This window comes from Amblyomma mixtum, chromosome 3 (genome assembly GCF_055824585.1).
Source record: "Amblyomma mixtum isolate Tamu chromosome 3, ASM5582458v1, whole genome shotgun sequence".
In the NCBI taxonomy this organism is placed as follows: domain Eukaryota; kingdom Metazoa; phylum Arthropoda; class Arachnida; order Ixodida; family Ixodidae; genus Amblyomma; species Amblyomma mixtum.
Window position 1 is genome coordinate 311,904,800 of NC_143014.1, and position 23,081 is coordinate 311,927,880.

A 23,081-nucleotide genomic window follows, 5' to 3' on the forward strand; every position below is an offset into this window, starting at 1 on the left:
GGAAGTGCATACGAGTTGGCTACCCGCCCCATCAGTGCAAAGGTGAAACCGCCCCATTAGTCTAGCTTTCACCCACAAAGATTTGGGCACTCGGTGGCAGTGATAGCAACAAATGTGTTTGGTGGTCATTGAGTAACAGAATCGCCGCTACTCTCAGTTTAACACTGACGAAGCTTTGAGATGAGGCATGAAAATGAAAATGATGTCCATTTCTAGCTGCATTATGGCACCAGAAATTCTTCCAGCTAGAAGAATTTTTTCCATAATCCAGATGAAATTGAAAAAATTTCATCTCAAAGAGAAGCATTTCTAGTTTAATATTCCAGCTGCAAATGCGAATATTCCGGCTGGAAAAGTCACTCAGAAGACAGCTTTCTTAGCTAGAATTTCATGATTTTCAGCTGGAAAAGATTTCAATTTTTAGCAGGACGTTGGTAGTTTTAAGCCAGAAAAAAACACCTACACCAGCTAGAAGGCTATAATTTCTAGCTGGAACTTTGTTGTTTTTAGGTCTTGTTGAAGCTGGCCAAGACTAGTTTTCACTGGCATATTTCATGAAGATGGGACAGTGACTCTTTCACTGTGAAGGTTCAAAATGTATATCTTCGATTACAGCAGCTTTACCAGTTTCTTCTTGTTACCTTGTCTTCCTGGTGAGTGGGTGTGTGCATTTGTTTTCTCTTCTGCTTTACCAACCTCCGCTTGATGCTTTGAATTTTTTTTGCTGAGTGTCTGCATGACACTTTGTGATGCAGAAGCAGTGTCGACACCGTTTTCTTTGCCCCAGTGGTCCAGGCAGCCTGTAAGGAAATTGCATTGTGTCACAATTGGCTACCCGCCCCATCAGTGCAAAGGTGAAACCGCCCCATTAGTCTAGCTTTCACCCACAAAGAATTGGGCACTCGGTGGCAGTGATAGCAACAAATGTGTTTGGTGGTCATTGAGTAACAGAATCGCCGCTACTCTCAGTTTAACACTGACGAAGCTTTGAGATGAGGCATGAAAATGAAAATGATGTCCATTTCTAGCTGCATTATGGCACCAGAAATTCTTCCAGCTAGAAGAATTTTTTCCATAATCCAGATGAAATTGAAAAAAATTTCATCTCAAAGAGAAGCATTTCTAGTTTAATATTCCAGCTGCAAATGCGAATATTCCGGCTGGAAAAGTCACTCAGAAGACAGCTTTCTTAGCTAGAATTTCATGATTTTCAGCTGGAAAAGATTTCAATTTTTAGCAGGACGTTGGTAGTTTTAAGCCAGAAAAAAACACCTACACCAGCTAGAAGGCTATAATTTCTAGCTGGAACTTTGTTATTTTTAGGTCTTGTTGAAGCTGGCCAAGACTAGTTTTCACTGGCATATTTCATGAAGATGGGACAGTGACTCTCACTGTGAAGGTTCAAAATGTATATCTTCGATTACAGTAGCTTTACCAGTTTCTTCTTGTTACCTTGTCTTCCTGGTGAGTGGGTGTGTGCATTTGTTTTCTCTTCTGCTTTACCAACCTCCGCTTGATGCTTTGAATTTTTTTGCTGAGTGTCTGCATGACACTTTGTGATGCAGAAGCAGTGTCGACACCGTTTTCTTTGCCCCAGTGGTCCAGGCAGCCTGTAAGGAAACTGCATTGTGTCACAAATAATGTAAGTGGTCAATAATTCCGAAGTGCACACGAGTTGGCTACCCGCCCCATCAGAGCAAAGGTGAAACCGCCCCATTAGTCTAGCTTTCACCCACAAAGAATTGGGCACTCGGTGGCAGTGATAGCAACAAATGTGTTTGGTGGTCATTGAGTAACAGAATCGCCGCTACTATCAGTTTAACACTGACGAAGCTTTGAGATGAGGCATGAAAATGAAAATGATGTCCATTTCTAGCTGCATTATGGAACCAGAAATTCTTCCAGCTAGAAGAATTTTTTCCATAATCCAGATGAAATTGAAAAAATTTCATCTCAAAGAGAAGCATTTCTAGTTTAATATTCCAGCTGCAAATGCGAATATTCCGGCTGGAAAAGTCACTCAGAAGACAGCTTTCTTAGCTAGAATTTCATGATTTTCAGCTGGAAAAGATTTCAATTTTTAGCAGGACGTTGGATGTTTTAAGCCAGAAAAAAACACCTACACCAGCTAGAAGGCTATAATTTCTAGCTGGAACTTTGTTGTTTTTAGGTCTTGTTGAAGATGGCCACGACTAGTTTTCACTGGCATATTTCATGAAGATGGGACAGTGACTTTCACTGTGAAGGTTCAAAATGTATATCTTCGATTACAGCAGCTTTACCAGTTTCTTCTTGTTACCTTGTCTTCCTGGTGAGTGGGTGTGTGCATTTGTTTTCTCTTCTGCTTTACCAACCTCCGCTTGATGTTTTGAATTTTTTTGCTGAGTGTCTGCATGACACTTTGTGATGCAGAAGCAGTGTCGACACCGTTTTCTTTGCCCCAGTGGTCCAGGCAGCCTGTAAGGAAACTGCATTGTGTCACAAATAATGTAAGTGGTCAATAATTCGGAAGTGCACACGAGTTGGCTACCCGCCCCATCAGTGCAAAGGTGAAACCGCCCCATTAGTCTAGCTTTCACCCACAAAGAATTGGGCACTCGGTGGCAGTGATAGCAACAAATGTGTTTGGTGGTCATTGAGTAACAGAATCGCCGCTACTCTCAGTTTAACACTGACGAAGCTTTGAGATGAGGCATGAAAATGAAAATGATGTCCATTTCTAGCTGCATTATGGAACCAGAAATTCTTCCAGCTAGAAGAATTTTTTCCATAATCCAGATGAAATTGAAAAAAGTTCATCTCAAAGAGAAGCATTTCTAGTTTAATATTCCAGCTGCAAATGCGAATATTCCGGCTGGAAAAGTCACTCAGAAGACAGCTTTCTTAGCTAGAATTTCATGATTTTCAGCTGGAAAAGATTTCAATTTTTAGCAGGACGTTGGTAGTTTTAAGCCAGAAAAAAACACCTACACCAGCTAGAAGGCTATAATTTCTAGCTGGAACTTTGTTGTTTTTAGGTCTTGTTGAAGCTGGCCAAGACTAGTTTTCACTGGCATATTTCATGAAGATGGGACACTGACTCTTTCACTGTGAAGGTTCAAAATGTATATCTTCGATTACAGCAGCTTTACCAGTTTCTTCTTGTTACCTTGTCTTCCTGGTGAGTGGGTGTGTGCATTTGTTTTCTCTTCTGCTTTACCAACCTCCGCTTGATGCTTTGAATTTTTTTGCTGAGTGTCTGCATGACACTTTGTGATGCAGAAGCAGTGTCGACACCGTTTTCTTTGCCCCAGTGGTCCAGGCAGCCTGTAAGGAAACTGCATTGTGTCACAAATAATGTAAGTGGTCAATAATTCGGAAGTGCACACGAGTTGGCTACCCGCCCCATCAGTGCAAAGGTGAAACCGCCCCATTAGTCTAGCTTTCACCCACAAAGAATTAGGCACTCGGTTTCAGTGATAGCAACAAATGTGTTTGGTGGTCATTGAGTAACAGAATCGCCGCTACTCTCAGTTTAACACTGACGAAGCTTTGAGATGAGGCATGAAAATGAAAATGATGTCCATTTCTAGCTGCATTATGGAACCAGAAATTCTTCCAGCTAGAAGAATTTTTTCCATAATCCAGATGAAATTGAAAAAAAGTTCATCTCAAAGAGAAGCATTTCTAGTTTAATATTCCAGCTGCAAATGCGAATATTCCGGCTGGAAAAGTCACTCAGAAGACAGCTTTCTTAGCTAGAATTTCATGATTTTCAGCTGGAAAAGATTTCAATTTTTAGCAGGACGTTGGTAGTTTTAAGCCAGAAAAAAACACCTACACCAGCTAGAAGGCTATAATTTCTAGCTGGAACTTTGTTGTTTTTAGGTCTTGTTGAAGCTGGCCAAGACTAGTTTTCACTGGCATATTTCATGAAGATGGGACAGTGACTCTTTCACTGTGAAGGTTCAAAATGTATATCTTCGATTACAGCAGCTTTACCAGTTTCTTCTTGTTACCTTGTCTTCCTGGTGAGTGGGTGTGTGCATTTGTTTTCTCTTCTGCTTTACCAACCTCCGCTTGATGCTTTGAATTTTTTTGCTGAGTGTCTGCATGACACTTTGTGATGCAGAAGCAGTGTCGACACCGTTTTCTTTGCCCCAGTGGTCCAGGCAGCCTGTAAGGAAACTGCATTGTGTCACAAATAATGTAAGTGGTCAATAATTCGTTATTACTAGAGTAAGAGCTTTGGAAAAAAGCTTACCATATACAGAATCCAGCTGCTCTAGAGTCAGCTGCTTCGATGGCTTTTCAGCGCTGCCCATCTGCATTGGTGCCTTGGCTAGCGTTTCAAGGCCACAAATGGCTTGCGCTGCATATCTCGCCATAGTAGCGGGTTTTTTCTTTTTGAAAGCTTTTCTAGCCTTTTCTTTTGTTGTATATATATATATATATATATATATATATATATATATATATATATATATATATATATATATGCGCGGGACAGCGGGCCCGCGCAGACAAAGGCACACAGGAACGCAGGAGACCCGGACACAACCGGCCGTGGCGATTCTCTTTCGTTCTCTCTATCTCAGGCTAGTGCCGCGCGCTCTCCCCTCGCGCTCGAACCGCGCCTGTTCTTTATTCGTATAGTGCAGCGCGCTCTTGGTCAGAGTAGGTCGTATGCCATAACAATGTATATATATATATGCTATTAAAAAAGTAGAACTATGAAGATAAATGCATGAAAGAATGCTTTTGGCAAAAAGCAGATACTTGCAATGAGGCTTAAGGTGAAAGGTGGCTGGAGCGTTTAGAAACTTCGACCGAAGCTTTCAACTCTCAACAGCACAACTCACCCAGCAGCAGCGTTCGAAAAATCCTGTCTTGACGCAGGTTTCTGAGAGACCGAAGGGCATACGGCCGTCGGGAGTCACAAAAGCCGTCCTTTCCGCATCATCAGGGTGAACAGGCACCTGCCAGTAGCCCGAGAGCAGATCCAGGGTGGAAAAATAACGGGCCCCCTTCAGGCGGTCAAGTGCATCATCGATGTGGGGCAGCAGGTACACGTCAAGACGAGTAATTGCATTTAGCTTGCGATAATCAACGCAGAAGCGGAGTGTTCCATCCTTCTTGCGCACGAGGACGACAGGGGAGGACCAAGGGCTACAAGAAGGGGCAATGATTTCCTGGTCAAGCATGTCTCATATGTACTGCTGGATGACTCTCCGTTCGGCTGGCGCGACACGGCGAGGTTGGTGATGAATGGGCCCACGGTTTTCGGTATTGATCCGGTGTTAGGCCAAGGAAGTGCACACGAGTTGGCTACCCGCCCCATCAGTGCAAAGGTGAAACCGCCCCATTAGTCTAGCTTTCACCCACAAAGAATTGGGCACTCGGTGGCAGTGATAGCAGCAAATGTGTTTGGTGGTCATTGAGTAACAGAATCGCCGCTACTCTCAGTTTAACACTGACGAAGCTTTGAGATGAGGCATGAAAATGAAAATGATGTCCATTTCTAGCTGCATTATGGAACCAGAAATTCTTCCAGCTAGAAGAATTTTTTCCATAATCCAGATGAAATTGAAAAAAATTTCATCTCAAAGAGAAGCATTTCTAGTTTAATATTCCAGCTGCAAATGCGAATATTCCGGCTGGAAAAGTCACTCAGAAGACAGCTTTCTTAGCTAGAATTTCATGATTTTCAGCTGGAAAAGATTTCAATTTTTAGCAGGACGTTGGTAGTTTTAAGCCAGAAAAAAACACCTACACCAGCTAGAAGGCTATAATTTCTAGCTGGAACTTTGTTGTTTTTAGGTCTTGTTGAAGCTGGCCAAGACTAGTTTTCACTGGCATATTTCATGAAGATGGGACAGTGACTCTTTCACTGTGAAGGTATATATATATATATATATATATATATATATATATATATATATATATATATATGCGCGGGACAGCGGGCCCGCGCAGACAAAGGCACACAGGAACGCAGGAGACCCGGACACAACCGGCCGTGGCGATTCTCTTTCGTTCTCTCTATCTCAGGCTAGTGCCGCGCGCTCTCCCCTCGCGCTCGAACCGCGCCTGTTCTTTATTCGTATAGTGCAGCGCGCTCTTGGTCAGAGTAGGTCGTATGCCATAACAATGTATATATATATGCTATTAAAAAAGTAGAACTATGAAGATAAATGCATGAAAGAATGCTTTTGGCAAAAAGCAGATATGCAGCATGCAGACGTTGGTGAGTGGCGACACCACGGGGTTAACCCGAGCATCCGCAGGGACATCCCCGCAGGGGGATGATGGTGAACAATGCGTCACCACGGACCCGAGCATCCGCGCTTAGCCGTGCGTGGCATCGCCGTGTCCGGGGAAAAGGGGATCCTGGTGGTTGAGCCGATGCCGAGCGTTTGGACCCTTAAGGCCCCTCGGCGGAGGCAACACACCACTTTGGCCCCAGCTTCCTGCAGACGGCACCTCCGGCCTGACCCAACCGGAGGAAATCGGCAGTCGCCTTTTCCTGTCCTCCCCTCTATCTTTCACTTTCCTATTCCCTTTCTTACAACTCTCCTGTCTCCTCCTCTCTTCTTCGTTTGTTCCTCTTTTTCCTGGCGGCGAGGGTTAACCGTGTGTGACCAACTACCCTGAGTTGAGTCATATTAGGTTATAGTTAAGGTGTACAGCTGGCGTGGGCAGGACTTACTTTCAAGTTCCTGTCGCGTCCCCTTGTTGGACTCCATGGTGGGTGGCTGGCACCATGACCGAAAAAACAAATTTTTTTATGGCTCCCCCCCTTTCCAAACTTGATCGCTCTCTGAAAAGAGTGCGGAACGAAGCAGCAGACTTTTTTTCGAAAAAGAAACCGACATTCACTAAGTTTCATGTTATACACAGTAACTGTGAACAAAAGCAAGCCCGAATAATATCCCCATTTCTTGTTACCAAATGCCTAACAGATACCTTAGGGCCTGGCTACAAGGTATCCAAAATGTCAAGCGGCGACCTACTCCTCGAACTACGCGAGAGCATCCAGTGCTCGAAACTTGCAAACATCGATTCCATAGGGGACATCTCTGTCTCCGTGACTCCCCACCGATCCCTCAACTCAGTCAAAGGCGTTATCTCCGAAGCTGACTTTATCCACCTAACAGAAACTGAAATGCTTCAAGGACTGTCCGAACAAAATGTAATAGACGTCCACAGGATCAAAATCCGCAAGGATAACAAGGAAATAGACACCAAACACATGGTCCTTACATTTAACACCAGCAGCTTACCCGAAACAATCGAAGTAGGGTACCTGAAAGTCAACGTAAGACACTACATACCCAACCCCCGTCGCTGTTTCAATTGCCAGAAGTTTGGCCATGGCTCGCAGAGCTGCCGCGGCCGCAAAACCTGCGCGAAATGCGCATCAAAGGACCACCAGTCTGAGGAATGTGACGCAGCACTACGCTGCGCAAATTGCGAAGGAGACCATGCTGCGTACTCCAGGGCGTGTCCGTCCTGGAAAAAAGAGAAAGAAATCATTACCATAAAGACAAAAGAAAACATTTCATTTAAAGAAGCCAGAAGGCGTTTTGCAGTTACAAATACATTCTCCTTCTCAGCAAAACCAAACTTCGCTGATGTGGTGCGCAGGGGCGTAGCACCACACAGCACTCCGGCACCTGCCGAGGCCAGTGTCACTGTGCCTGTAGCAGGGCCACCCACGCCCCAGGCAGGAACAGCGAAAGCTGCTCTGCCAACTCCAAGCCAGGGAGTGCCGGCCCATGGGTCGACATCCCGCAGGACCTCCCCCCGTCGGGGGAGACCTGACACTCACACACGCGCGGCTTCCCCGCGGTCGTCCAGCACCTGTCGCGAGGTGATGGACGTATCCCACAGTCCGCCTGCTTTAGAGCGGCGGAACAGCTCTCTTGAGCGGAAAAAAGGCAGGGCCACTATAACGGCCCCAGAAAATAAGTAAACTCCCAATCGTTCCTATCCCAAACATAAATATGGCTTTTCTAGTTCAGTGGAACTGTAGAGGAATGTTGAGGAACTACAATGACATAAAAGATATCCTAGGGTCAATCTCGCCCGTAGTCTTATGTCTTCAAGAAACAAATCTAGGTCCACAACATACAAATATCCTGAAACATTATAAAACTTTTAGACACGATCGTGAGCACGCAAATAGACTATCTGGAGGCGTTGCGATTGTCGTGCAAAGCGGAGTCCCTGCTCGAGAAATCACACTCAAAACAAAACTTGAAGCCGTTGCGGTCAGTGTCGTCAGCCATAAAACAATTTCTATCTGTTCTGTATATATTCCTCCACATTTTACATTAACAGTCCACGATTTACAAGAACTGATCAATGAACTTCCAGAACCGTATCTAGTAGTTGGGGACTTCAACGCTCACTCCCCTTTTTGGGGAAGCGAGCGCTGTGACTCTAAGGGTCAAATAATCGAAGATTTTATCATCACAAACAATGTATGTCTTTTAAATACAGGAAAAGCCACCTACTGCTCCCCTACCTCGGGGAAAATGTCCTTTTTAGACTTGTCATTTAGCTCACCTTCTGTTTTTAATGATTTTAAATGGGATATCATTGACAACCCATATGGCAGTGACCACCTCCCTATACTAATCACTTTAGCATCCCCACCGGAAATAATCCCCACAAGGCCACGGCGCTGGAAGCTTCACCTCGCCGACTGGTCACTTTTTAAAGAAAAGGCAAATTTAGAAAATATACTTTTAGATAATCTCTCCATCGACCAGATAAATGAAAAGTTCACTAATTGCATCATAACTGCCGCACTCACAGCTATTCCACAGTCATCAGGAGTGGTGCAACAAAATCATAAAATATGGTGGACAAAAGACTGCAAGGAAGCAAAAAAATTACAAAACAGAGCTTGGGGTAAATTTCGCAGGTATCCGACTCATGAGAATCTCATAAATTTTAAAAAAGCAAGAGCTAAAGCTCGGTACGTCCGTCGTAGTGCCGAGAAAAAATCATGGCAAACTTACGTCTCTTCTATAAACAGTCACACCACATCTAAAAAAATGTGGGAACATGTGCGAAAATTAAATGGAAATTTTTCACCGTTCACAATTCCTTTATTGACAACACCTGGCACACAAACAAGCGTAGGGGAACAGGCAGACATATTGGGGGAACATTTCGCAGCAGTTTCAAGTTCATCACACTATACACAGTCTTTTTTAAAATACAAAAACACAGCTGAAAAACAGAGGCTCCCAACAAGTGGAGGCACAAATGAAAAATACAATTGTCTAATTACCCTCCAAGAAATCAATAAAGTACTATCTGCCGGCAAAAAAACTGCTCCAGGACCCGACGAAATACACTATGAAATGCTTGCGCATCTTTCCGAGCCAGCCGTGAACGCACTTTTAAGATTCTTTAACACAATATTCATGTCTGGGAAAATACCGGAAGTCTGGAAGAAAGCTATTATTGTACCGCTTCTTAAGCCTAGTAAACCCCCAACTTCTCCTAGCAGTTATAGACCCATAGCCCTGACTAGTTGCCTTGCCAAATCCTTCGAAAGTGTCCTAAATATAAGACTAACCTTTGTTCTTCAATGTGGTGAACTTCTTGATATCCATCAGTGTGGATTTAAAAAGGGATGCTGCACTACAGACCACCTAGTCCGCCTTGAAAATACTGTCAGAGAAGCTTTTATACACAAGCAACACTGTCTTAGCGTCTTTTTTGATTTAGAAAAAGCATATGATACTACCTGGAGGTTCGGGATCCTCCAGGACTTAGCTGAGCTTGGCATCCGTGGCAGAATGCTGAACTCAATTAAAGACTTTTTGACTAACCGTTCATTTAATGTTCGTCTAGGCTCAACCCTGTCAAGGGATTTTATTCAGGAAAATGGAGTGCCTCAAGGGTGTATTTTAAGCACAACTCTTTTTATTGTAAAAATGAATTCTCTTAACAAAATTATACCAAGGTCCATAACATATTCAGTCTATGTCTACGATCTCCAGATAGCGTGCACATCTTCCAATATATCTACATGTGAAAGACAAGTACAACTTACAATCAACAAACTGGCAACATGGGCAGAAAAGAATGGTTTCCAGTTCTCACCACAGAAAACAGTAGCCTTACTTTTTTCACTCAAACGAGGCTTGCACACAGATCCCACATTACACCTAAACCAAACCACACTGCCTTTAAAAAAGGAACAAAAATTTCTAGGCATCACCTTCGATAAAAAGCTTACTTTCCTGCCTCACATAAACGCACTAAAGAAGAAAGCGTCGCTATCACTGAACATACTTAAAGTCCTTTCACGCAAACACTGGGGTTCTGATCGGGTATGCCTTTTACAGATTTATCGCTCTGTAGTACGTTCCGTTTTAGATTATGGCAGCATAGTGTATGGATCAGCAAGGCCGTCGTACTTGAAGCGACTGGACCCTGTGCACAATATGGGTTTGCGTCTTTCAACTGGTGCTTACAGGACATCACCCATAAAAAGCCTTTACGTGGAAACCAATGAACCACCACTTGCAGACAGACGAACAATGCTCTCATGCTCATACATCTTAAAGATCCGTTCCCAGCCTAAACACATCTGTTACCCACTCGTTACAAAGTGTTCATCTCGAACACTATTTACCAACAAACCTCTAGCAATCAGACCACTTCTTCTCCGCTTTGAAGAGAAATGCCAAGAACTAGACATAATGAACATATTACCTAATATTGCCCGCAAACCTGATCCACTCCCGCCTTGGTACTGCCTACCATCTGTGTGCGACTTCACATTAACACAATTTCGGAAAAAACATACACCACATGAACAGATATTACAAGAATATTTAGCACTCAAGGAAAAATACAGAGAATACGAAGCATTTTATACCGATGGATCAAAATCGGCGCACTACGTGGGAAGTGCTGTAGTTCAGAATAATTGGGAAAAAATAGTACGGCTACCTGAGTGTACATCCATTTTCACCGCCGAGGGTTACGCAGTCTTGGTGGCTGTAGAAAAAATAATAAATGAGAACATTCTGAACAGTATCATTTACACTGATTCTCTCAGCATACTAACCTCACTTCACCATAGAAATGCAGTGACACCACTAATTGGTAATATCATACACAACATAACGAGCGCCACAATACAGGGACAAGACATAAAATTTTGCTGGGTTCCCAGCCACATTGGAATCACTGGCAATGAGAAGGCGGATGAATGTGCTGCGAAAGCTCGCAACAAAGAAATAAAGAAAGTGAATATCCCCTACAATGACTGTATGAAGTTGGTACAGTGCAAGCTAAGAAATAAATGGCAGTCGCAATGGAATATTGAACGAAATAATAAGCTCCACTTAGTAAAACCATTTATAGAAGAATGGAAGTCATGCTCCCACCAAGAACGTTTCATCGAAGTTATTTTATGCCGTCTCCGTATTGGACACACACATCTCACACACAACTTCCTACTTACAAAAGAAGACAAACCTGTTTGTGAAAAGTGCGGAGATGAACTAACAGTAAACCACTTTACTACCTTTTACAAAGAACACATTCCTTTTCATCCAGCATTGATTTTAGGCAAAGATGCACTTGTCAGTATACCGTGTGTTTTTAGCTTTTTAAGGGAAGCCAGTATTCTTCATCAACTCTAATCTACTCACCCTGTGCTTCGCTACATACAATTATACACCTCAGCCACTTTCTCAATCACGAGAAGGAGGCTGAGGTCTTTATCTGAGCTGTTGGGAGCCTCGAAATCCTTGCCGAGCCAAGGATGTCTGCGGAGGTAACCCAACCTTTAAAGGTTTCTGCTATCAGACATTTTTTTTTTAATTCTTGTATTTCATCAGCTACTTAGTAAAAATAACTTTTAGGCCCTTTACACCACCGTTTTTATCCACTTTGTTTTCAAACTCTGCTCAAACATATTTTTTCCATACCTTGTTCTTGGCGCATGATAGCCTTAGCTGCTTATGCGCCAATAAACCCAACACACCAACCAACACACCAACCAAAAAGCAGATACTTGCAATGAGGCTTAAGGTGAAAGGTGGCTGGAGCGTTTAGAAACTTCGACCGAAGCTTTCAACTCTCAACAGCACAACTCACCCAGCAGCAGCGTTCGAAAAATCCTGTCTTGACGCAGGTTTCTGAGAGACCGAAGGGCATACGGCCGTTGGGAGTCACAAAAGCCGTCCTTTCCGCATCATCAGGGTGAACAGGCACCTGCCAGTAGCCCGAGAGCAGATCCAGGGTGGAAAAATAACGGGCCCCCTTCAGGCGGTCAAGTGCATCATCGATGTGGGGCAGCAGGTACACGTCAAGACGAGTAATTGCATTTAGCTTGCGATAATCAACGCAGAAGCGGAGTGTTCCATCCTTCTTGCGCACGAGGACGACAGGGGAGGACCAAGGGCTACAAGAAGGGGCAATGATTCCCTGGTCAAGCATGTGTCATATGTACTGCTGGATGACTCTCCGTTCGGCTGGCGCGACACGGCGAGGTTGGTGATGAATGGGCCCACGGTTTTCGGTATTGATCCGGTGTTAGGCCAAGGAAGTGCACACGAGTTGGCTACCCGCCCCATCAGTGCTGGTATCGCCGTTTGAATTCTTCGCCCGAAAAAATTATATTCGTGCCAGAATGCCAAATGAAGCAGACGTATTTCTTCCGCAGTGGCCTAAGTAGCGCTTGGACGAAGCGTTGGTACTCACGGTCCCGTGCAGAAAGTGTCGAAGGTCATTCTCGGAACACGGGTCCTTGCTTTCGACCAACCCGTTGCAAGCAACCCGTTGCAGCTTGTCAGTCAGTTGGCTTCTAGGTGGGCTCCCACCTAGGCAGTCTGTGTTGATCCACGGTTTTCGAGCTTTCCTTGGCTTGGCTTGGCCTGGCGGTGAAGCTTGGAAGTGTCGGTATTGCTTCTGGCAGTTTCTTCAGCGATGCCAAAGCAGTCGGTTGGTCGGTGGGACAGGTGGTAAGGTGCGCAGCAGTGATCGACGATTCCGCTGCTGCTCTGCAGCTGGTTGTTGCAGGCCGAAAACCACGAGTCTTGTTTTCTTTGCTTATGAGCTTGTAACAGGAAGTTCATATATAAAGTACCAGCACCGGTACGCTGGACAAGAACGCTGGCTGTCAGTAAATACGAAACCACCCGCGTCCGCGCGGACGTTTCGCGTTCGCGCCACGGAACGGAGGGGCAGAAGTCAACAGAAATAACATAAACAACGTAAACAAAGCGGCGCAGGAGGGTTCACTGCGAAGCCCGCGTAGCAAGTGTTGGAGTCTCCGACGCCAAAGGTAGCGGCTACCTGCCCCGTCCATGCTGGTATCGCATTGAATCGGGCTTTACAATTCAATCGGGAAATGCCAACTTTTATATGTCAAAGAAAAACTCAAGCATTGCTGCAAGTTGTGTGCTCTGCTACTGCTACAGTGTACTCAAAGGGATAAAACCTACTTTTCATGGAGTACAGGCACTTCATTTATGTGTTTACAGGGAAGGCCTCATCCTCGTCAAAAAAGTAGGGAATATTCCCAACTGTTCCAAGAGGTGCATCCCGGGGAATCCTCTCACCGTCTTCTACAGATTCTTGAAGTGTGCTTTGGCCGAACCCCCACCATCCAATTCATGCCGTCTTGAACATACTCAGATCTGAGGTATTGTTACGTGGCGGCCAGCCGAATAATGAGGCGTGATAAACGGTAGACAAGAGATGATTTAATGGCCGCTGGCCTAGCGCAAGTGCTTCTTCAGACGCCACAGCAGCTCTGTCTTTTTCGTCGCATTACCCGGGGCCACCGAGCGATCGTCCTGATCGTAAATAGAAGACATCGATGAACTGAAGCGCGATGCGGTGATGGGTTTCAAGGACAGAAGAGAAATGGCAAGGAGGTGAAGTGCTGGCCGCCATGCTGGATGAGACGATAGGCGAATGAGTCCCGTCCACGAAGCATCTGGGCCGTAGGGTGCCAGGAGCTGACGGCCGAGGTCCTTGGACGCACCGAACGGCAGGGGCAAGGGGGCGGTGTCCTCAAGTGTGGGCAGGGTCTTGGGTTGGTCGGGTCATTCTGGTCGCAGTAACGTCGACAGTTCATCATGTCTTGTGGCCTGGGCGGGGGACGGGGCTGGGGTGAGCGGCGAGGGCGGTTCAGGTCGGGCAGGCTAGGGCACGGCCGGGCGGGGCGGACCAGGTACTCATGGCCGACGTCCACGGCAGGCGCGGGACGCCGAAGCTCTGGGACCAGGATGGCGATGAAGAGACACCCCGCACCTCACACCAAATGTTACGGGGTGGCCAGCCGAAGAATGAGGCGTGATGAACGATGGACAAGAGATGATTTAATGGCCACTCGTCTAGCGCAGGCGCTTCGTCCCGCGCCACTGCCAGCTTCGTCTTCTTCGTTACAGTATGAAACAACAAATGGGGAACATTCTGCTAATTTAAAAGTAAGAAGGAGACAAAGAACATTGAACTGGGTGTCAGTGTGTTTTTCATGGAACACCTGAATAATATTTGAGGGATGAAAACAATGAAGTAGGTGACCAGTGATAATACTATGGCGCTTTGTTGGCGTAATTTTGCTCAATTCTTCCTGAATTTGTGTGGCATTCAACAGCAAAACATCTCCTATCAATCTTGCTACAAGAAATGTGACAAATTTCATCGTCCGTCCCAGTTACTCGCTATCTGAAAAATTAAAAGAATGAAGCAATTGTTTAGTGATCATGCTGAGGTACGGAAATGTGTCCACGGCATCACTAATTCGTATCTTTGTCACAGAGGAAGCGTATGTGTATTTGGTGTGATTATCTATAAACACTCTATGGGTTTCTTGGGCAAGCAGCATATCTGGGGCCAACAACTGGGGCCAATATCTTGGGCCAGTGGGCATCCTTAGCTAACTACGGAGTGCGAAACAAGAATTATTTACAGGTTCAGCATTCTGTCCACTAGCCACTTTTTACACTCCACAGTGAACAAACAGGATTTTGACAAAAACCACAAAGTGCTGTCTAAATTTTCTCTCTGTGGTCGCGGGAACGCAGACGGTACAAAAGCCTGGTGCCGTGGTTGAGCTGCTCACGTTGTTGAAGGGCAGGTTGCACCCATCAACATCACTGGTGCCATTTTCTTTGGTGCGTCCTGTTGCTGTCATTGGTGCATGGCCAGAAGGGAGTTTTTTTTGGTTTTTGGTTTTTGTGGAAAGGAAATGGCACAGTATCTGTCTCACATATCGGTGGATACCTGAACCGCACCGTAACCTAAGGGGTAAAGGAGGGATTGAGAGAAGAAAAAAAAGAAAGGTGCCGTAGGAGGGTTTCGGAATAATTTCGACCACCTGGGGATCCTTAATGGGCATGGACATCGCACAGGACACCTGCGCCTTTTGCGCTTCGCCTCCATTGAGCTGCGGCTGCCATAAGTGAGTTTGTATGAAGAATCGGTAGGATTTCCTCTTCTGCATTGCTCATTCCACACAGCTGGCATCTTGAACATGCAAACCAGCTACGAGGATCCACACCAAGCATATGGCTGCAGTGGAGAAAATGCGTGCAAGAATGTGAGCTTGTTTGGGCTCCAGCATTAACGTTGTGAAATTGTGGTATTATCAGGGCTTAATGAGAGCTTGGAGGCCTGCAAGTATTAATGACAGGAGATTTCCACGGTGGTGGATTTCACTTGCTGTTGCCGCTGAATGCCCAAGCGTGAACGAGCCAGAAGTCTCCATGTCGGACGAGCGAGATGTGTTTAGCGGTGAGCTTTTTTGCTTGCATCCGAGCGTGAGGCTTTTGGACGGTTGACCCAACCACGGGTGCGCTCCCAAAGTGCTCAGGGCCTTGACGCGGTGGATACCAGCTGTGCTAGTCGGAAAATCCTGCCTTTTACCCATGGCAGAAGCCCTGGGCAGGTGTGCCGGTTTTTAAGGTTTGATGCAGCTTAAGTCCTAGTTACTTTGGCCAGTGGTTGCTTCTGGCTTTGAGAGAGACAGAGGGTCAACCGCAGAAGCGTGCATACCTCGTCTGATTCTCCACAGTGAAAAGGTGAAACAAAACATTATGATGAGCTGTTATAGGGAGAGCTGCTGTGCTGAAGTTTTGACGTATAATTTTCACGTGGTAGTGAGAGTGGTGTAGACAACAGATAAACTGACTTATGTGGTGCGGAAGCAAACTCTTCATTGGTCTAGCTTTCACCCACAAAGAATTGGGCACTCGGTGGCAGTGAAGCAACAAATGTGTTTGGTGGTCATCGAGTAACAGAATCGCCGCCACTCTCAGTTTAACACTGACGAAGCTTTGAGATGAGGCATGAAAATGAAAATGATGTCCATTTCTAGCTGCGTTATGGAACCAGAAATTCTTCCAGCTAGAAGAATTTTTTCCATAATCCAGGTGAAATTGAAAAAAATTTCATCTCAAAGAGAAGCATTTCTAGTTTAATATTCCAGCTGCAAATGCGTGCATACCTCGTCTGATTCTCCACAGTGAAAAGGTGAAACCAAACATTATGATGAGCTGTTATAGGGAGAGATGCTGTGCTGAAGTTTTGACGTATAATTTTCACGTGGTAGTGACTGGTGTAGACAACTGATAAACTGACTTATGTGGTGCGGAAGCAAACTCTTCATTAGTCTAGCTTTCACCCACAAAGAATTGGGCACTCGGTGGCAGTGATAGCAAAAAATGTGTTTGGTGGTCATTGAGTAACAGAATCGCCGCTACTCTCAGTTTAACACTGACGAAGCTTTGAGATGAGGCATGAAAATGAAAATGATGTCCATTTCTAGCTGCATTATGGAACCAGAAATTCTTCCAGCTAGAAGAATTTTTTCCATAATCCAGATGAAATTGAAAAAAATTTCATCTCAAAGAGAAGCATTTCTAGTTTAATATTCCAGCTGCAAATGCGAATATTCCGGCTGGAAAAGTCACTCAGAAGACAGCTTTCTTAGCTAGAATTTCATGATTTTCAGCTGGAAAAGTTTTCAATTTTTAGCAGGACGTTGGTAGTTTTAAGCCAGAAAAAAACACCTACACCAGCTAGAAGGCTATAATTTCTAGCTGGAACTTTGTTGTTTTTAGGTCTTGTTGAAGCTGGCCAAGACTAGTTTTCACTGGCATATTTCATGAAGATGGGACAGTGACTCTTTCACTGTGAAGGTTCAAAATTTATATCTTCGATTACAGCAGCTTTACCAGTTTCTTCTTGTTACCTTGTCTTCCTGGTGAGTGGGTGTGTGCATTTGTTTTCTCTTCTGCTTTACCAACCTCCGCTTGATGCTTTGAATTTTTTTGCTGAGTGTCTGCATGACACTTTGTGATGCAGAAGCAGTGTCGACACCGTTTTCTTTGCCCCAGTGGTGCAGGCAGCCTGTAAGTAAACTGCATTGTGTCACAAATAATGTAAGTGGTCAATAATTCGTTATTACTAGAGTAAGAGCTTTGGAAAAAAGCTTACCATATACAGAATCCAGCTGCTCTAGAGTCAGCTGCTTCGATGGCTTTTCAGCGCTGCCCATCTGCATTGGTGCCTTGGCTAGCGTTTCAAGGCCACAATTGGCTTGCGCTGCATATCTCGCCATAGTAGCGGGTTTTTTCTTTTTGAAAGCTTTTCTAGCCTTTTCTTTTGTTGTATATATATATATATATATATATATATATATATATATATATATATATATATATTGGGATCCGAACCGCCGGTGGGTTCGGATCCCACCGGCGGCATGTGGTTGTTTTTTCTTCTGCTTTTCTAATCAATTATCTTTAAGCGACAGTAATAGTCTTACTTGATCAACACCACAAAAAAATAAATAAATTAAAAAAAAATCCCCTGTGCTCCTTGGTTTCCGTGGCTGTTGGATTCTCTCATATATATATATATATATATGGTATATGTTACGGGACAGCGGGCCCGCGCAGAGAAAGGCACACAGGAATGCAGGAGACCCGGACACAACCGGCCGTGGCGATTCTCTTTCGTTCTCTCTATCTCAGGCTAGTGCCGCGCGCTCTCCCCTCGCGCTCGCTCCGCGCCTCTTCTTTATTCGTATAGTGCAGCGCGCTCTTGGTCAGAGTAGGTCGTATGCCATAACAATGTATATATATATGCTATTGCAAACGTAGAACTATGAAGATAAATGCATGAAAGAATGCTTTTGGCAAAAAGCAGATACTTGCAATGAGGCTTAAGGTGAAAGGTGGCTGGAGCGTTTAGAAACTTCGACCGAAGCTTAAAACTCTCAACTGAACAACTCACCCAGCAGCAGCGTTCGAAAAATCCTGTCTTGACGCAGGTTTCTGAGAGACCGAAGGGCATACGGCCGTTGGGAGTCACAAAAGCCGTCCTTTCCGCATCATCAGGGTGAACAGGCACCTGCCAGTAGCCCGAGAGCAGATCCAGGGTGGAAAAATAACGGGCCCCCTTCAGGCGGTCAAGTGCATCATCGAGGTGAGGCAGCAGGTACACGTCAAGACAAGTAATTGCATTTAGCTTGCGATAATCAACGCAGAAGCGGAGTGTTCCATCCTTCTTGCGCACGAGGACGACAGGGGAGGACCAAGGGCTACAAGAAGGGGCAATGATTCCCTGGTCAAGCATGTCTCATATGTACTGCTGGATGACTCTCCGTTCGGCTGGCGCGACACGGCGAGGTTGGTGATGAATGGGCCCACGGTTTTCGGTATTGATCCGGTGTTAGGCCAAGGAAGTGCACACGAGTTGGCTACCCGCCCCATCAGTGTAAAGGTGAAACCGCCCCATTAGTCTAGCTTTCACCCACAAAGAATTGGGCACTCGGTGGCAGTGATAGCAACAAATGTGTTTGGTGGTCATTGAGTAACAGAATCGCCGCTACTCTCAGTTTAACACTGACGAAGCTTTGAGATGAGGCATGAAAATGAAATTGATGTCCATTTGTAGCTGCATTATGGAACCAGAAATTCTTCCAGCTAGAAGAATTTTTTCCATAATCCAGATGAAATTGAAAAAAATTTCATCTCAAAGAGAAGCATTTCTAGTTTAATATTCCAGCTGCAAATGCGAATATTCCGGCTGGAAAAGTCACTCAGAAGACAGCTTTCTTAGCTAGAATTTCATGATTTTCAGCTGGAAAAGATTTCAATTTTTAGCAGGACGTTGGTAGTTTTAAGCCAGAAAAAAACACCTACACCAGCTAGAAGGCTATAATTTCTAGCTGGAACTTTGTTGTTGTTAGGTCTTGTTGAAGCTGGCCAAGACTAGTTTTCACTGGCATATTTCATGAAGATGGGACAGTGACTCTTTCACTGTGAAGGTTCAAAATGTATATCTTCGATTACAGCAGCTTTACCAGTTTCTTCTTGTTACCTTGTCTTCCTGGTGAGTGGGTGTGTGCATTTGTTTTCTCTTCTGCTTTACCAACCTCCGCTTGATGCTTTGAATTTTTTTGCTGAGTGTCTGCATGACACTTTGTGATGCAGCAGCAGTGTCGACACCGTTTTCTTTGCCCCAGTGGTCCAGGCAGCCTGTAAGGAGACTGCATTGTGTCACAAATAATGTAAGTGGTCAATAATTCGGAAGTGCACACGAGTTGGCTACCCGCCCCATCAGTGCAAAGGTGAAACCGCCCCATTAGTCTAGCTTTCACCCACAAAGAATTGGGCACTCGGTGGCAGTGATAGCAACAAATGTGTTTGGTGGTCATTGAGTAACAGAATCGCCGCTACTCTCAGTTTAACACTGACGAAGCTTTGAGATGAGGCATGAAAATGAAAATGATGTCCATTTCTAGCTGCATTATGGAACAAGAAATTCTTCCAGCTAGAAGAATTTTTTTCCATAATCCAGATGAAATTGAAAAAAATTTCATCTCAAAGAGAAGCCTTTCTAGTTTAATATTCCAGCTGCAAATGCGAATATTCCGGCTGGAAAAGTCACTCAGAAGACAGCTTTCTTAGCTAGAATTTCATGATTTTCAGCTGGAAAAGATTTCAATTTTTAGCAGGACGTTGGTAGTTTTAAGCCAGAAAAAAACACCTACACCAGCTAGAAGGCTATAATTTCTAGCTGGAACTTTGTTGTTTTTAGGTCTTGTTGAAGCTGGCCAAGACTAGTTTTCACTGGCATATTTCATGAAGATGGGACAGTGACTCTTTCACTGTGAAGGTATATATATATATATATATATATATATATATATATATATATATATATATATATATGCGCGCGACAGCGGGCCCGCGCAGACAAAGGCACACAGGAACGCAGGAGACCCGGACACAACCGGCCGTGGCGATTCTCTTTCGTTCTCTCTATCTCAGGCTAGTGCCGCGCGCTCTCCCCTCGCGCTCGAACCGCGCCTGTTCTTTATTCGTATAGTGCAGCGCGCTCTTGGTCAGAGTAGGTCGTATGCCATAACAATGTATATATATATGCTATTAAAAAAGTAGAACTATGAAGATAAATGCATGAAAGAATGCTTTTGGCAAAAAGCAGATACTTGCAATGAGGCTTAAGGTGAAAGGTGGCTGGAGCGTTTAGAAACTTCGACCGAAGCTTTCAACTCTCAACAGCACAACTCACCCAGCAGCAGCGTTCGAAAAATCCTGTCTTGACGCAGGTTTCTGAGAGACCGAAGGGCATACGGCCGTCGGGAGTCACAAAAGCCGTCCTTTCCGCATCATCAGGGTGAACAGGCACCTGCCAGTAGCCCGAGAGCAGATCCAGGGTGGAAAAATAACGGGCCCCCTTCAGGCGGTCAATTGCATTATCGATGTGGGGCAGCAGGTACACGTCAAGACGAGTAATAGCATTTAGCTTGCGATAATCAACGCAGAAGCGGAGTGTTCCATCCTTCTTGCGCACGAGGACGACAGGGGAGGAACCAAGGGCTACAAGAAGGGGCAATGATTCCCTGGTCAAGCATGTCTCATATGTACTGCTGGATGACTCTCCGTTCGGCTGGCGCGACACGGCGAGGTTGGTGATGAATGGGCCCACGGTTTTCGGTATTGATCCGGTGTTAGGCCAAGGAAGTGCACACGAGTTGGCTACCCGCCCCATCAGTGCAAAGGTGAAACCGCCCCATTAGTCTAGCTTTCACCCACAAAGAATTGGGCACTCGGTGGCAGTGATAGCAACAAATGTGTTTGGTGGTCATTGAGTAACAGAATCGCCGCTACTCTCAGTTTAACACTGACGAAGCTTTGAGATGAGGCATGAAAATGAAAATGATGTCCATTTCTAGCTGCATTATGGAACCAGAAATTCTTCCAGCTAGAAGAATTTTTTCCATAATCCAGATGAAATTGAAAAAACTTTCATCTCAAAGAGAAGCATTTCTAGTTTAATATTCCAGCTGCAAATGCGAATATTCCGGCTGGAAAAGTCACTCAGAAGACAGCTTTCTTAGCTAGAATTTCATGATTTTCAGCTGGAAAAGATTTCAATTTTTAGCAGGACGTTGGTAGTTTTAAGCCAGAAAAAAACACCTACACCAGCTAGAAGGCTATAATTTCTAGCTGGAACTTTGTTGTTTTTAGGTCTTGTTGAAGCTGGCCAAGACTAGTTTTCACTGGCATATTTCATGAAGATGGGACAGTGACTCTTTCACTGTGAAGGTTCAAAATGTATATCTTCGATTACAGCAGCTTTACCAGTTTCTTCTTGTTACCTTGTCTTCCTGGTGAGTGGGTGTGTGCATTTGTTTTCTCTTCTGCTTTGCCAACCTCCGCTTGATGCTTTGAATTTTTTTGCTGAGTGTCTGCATGACACTTTGTGATGCAGAAGCAGTGCCGACACCGTTTTCTTTGCCCCAGTGGTCCAGGCAGCCTGTAAGGAAACTGCATTGTGTCACAAATAATGTAAGTGGTCAATAATTCGTTATTACTAGAGTAAGAGCTTTGGAAAAAAGCTTACCATATACAGAATCCAGCTGCTCTAGAGTCAGCTGCTTCGATGGCTTTTCAGCGCTGCCCATCTGCATTGGTGCCTTGGCTAGCGTTTCAAGGCCACAAATGGCTTGCGCTGCATATCTCGCCATAGTAGCGGGCTTTTTCTTTTTGAAAGCTTTTCTAGCCTTTTCTTTTGTTGTATATATATATATATATATATATATACATATGGTATATGTTACGGGACAGCGGGCCCGCGCAGAGAAAGGCACACAGGAACGCAGGAGACCTGGACACAACCGGCCGTGGCGATTCTCTTTCGTTCTCTCTATCTCAGGCTAGTGCCGCGCGCTCTCCCCTCGCGCTCGCACCGCGCCTGTTCTTTATTCGTATAGTGCAGCGCGCTCTTGGTCAGAGTAGGTCGTATGCCATAACAATGTATATATATATGCTATTAAAAAAGTAGAACTGTGAAGATAAATGCATGAAAGAATGCTTTTGGCAAAAAGCAGATACTTGCAATGAGGCTTAAGGTGAAAGGTGGCTGGAGCGTTTAGAAACTTCGACCGAAGCTTTCAACTCTCAACAGCACAACTCACCCAGCAGCAGCGTTTGAAAAATCCTGTCTTGACGCAGGTTTCTGAGAGACCGAAGGGCATACGGCCGTCGGGAGAAACAAAAGACGTCCTTTCCGCATCATCAGGGTGAACAGGCACCTGCCAGTAGCCCGAGAGCAGATCCAGGGTGGAAAAATAACGGGCCCCCTTCAGGCGGTCAAGTGCATCATCGATGTGGGGCAGCAGGTACACGTCAAGACGAGTAATTGCATTTAGCTTGCGATAATCAACGCAGAAGCGGAGTGTTCCATCCTTCTTGCGCACGAGGACGACAGGGGAGGACCAAGGGCTACAAGAAGGGGCAATGATTCCCTGGTCAAGCATGTCTCATATGTACTGCTGGATGACTCTCCGTTCGGCTGGCGCGACACGGCGAGGTTGGTGATGAATGGGCCCACGGTTTTGGGTATTGATCCGGTGTTAGGCCAAGGAAGTGCACACGAGTTGGCTACCCGCCCCATCAATGCTGGTGTCGCCGTTTCAATTCTTCGCCCGAAAAAATTATATTCGTGCCGGAATGCCAAATGAAGCAGGTGTATTTCTTCCGCAGTGGCTTAAGTAGCGCTTTGACGAAGCGTTGGTA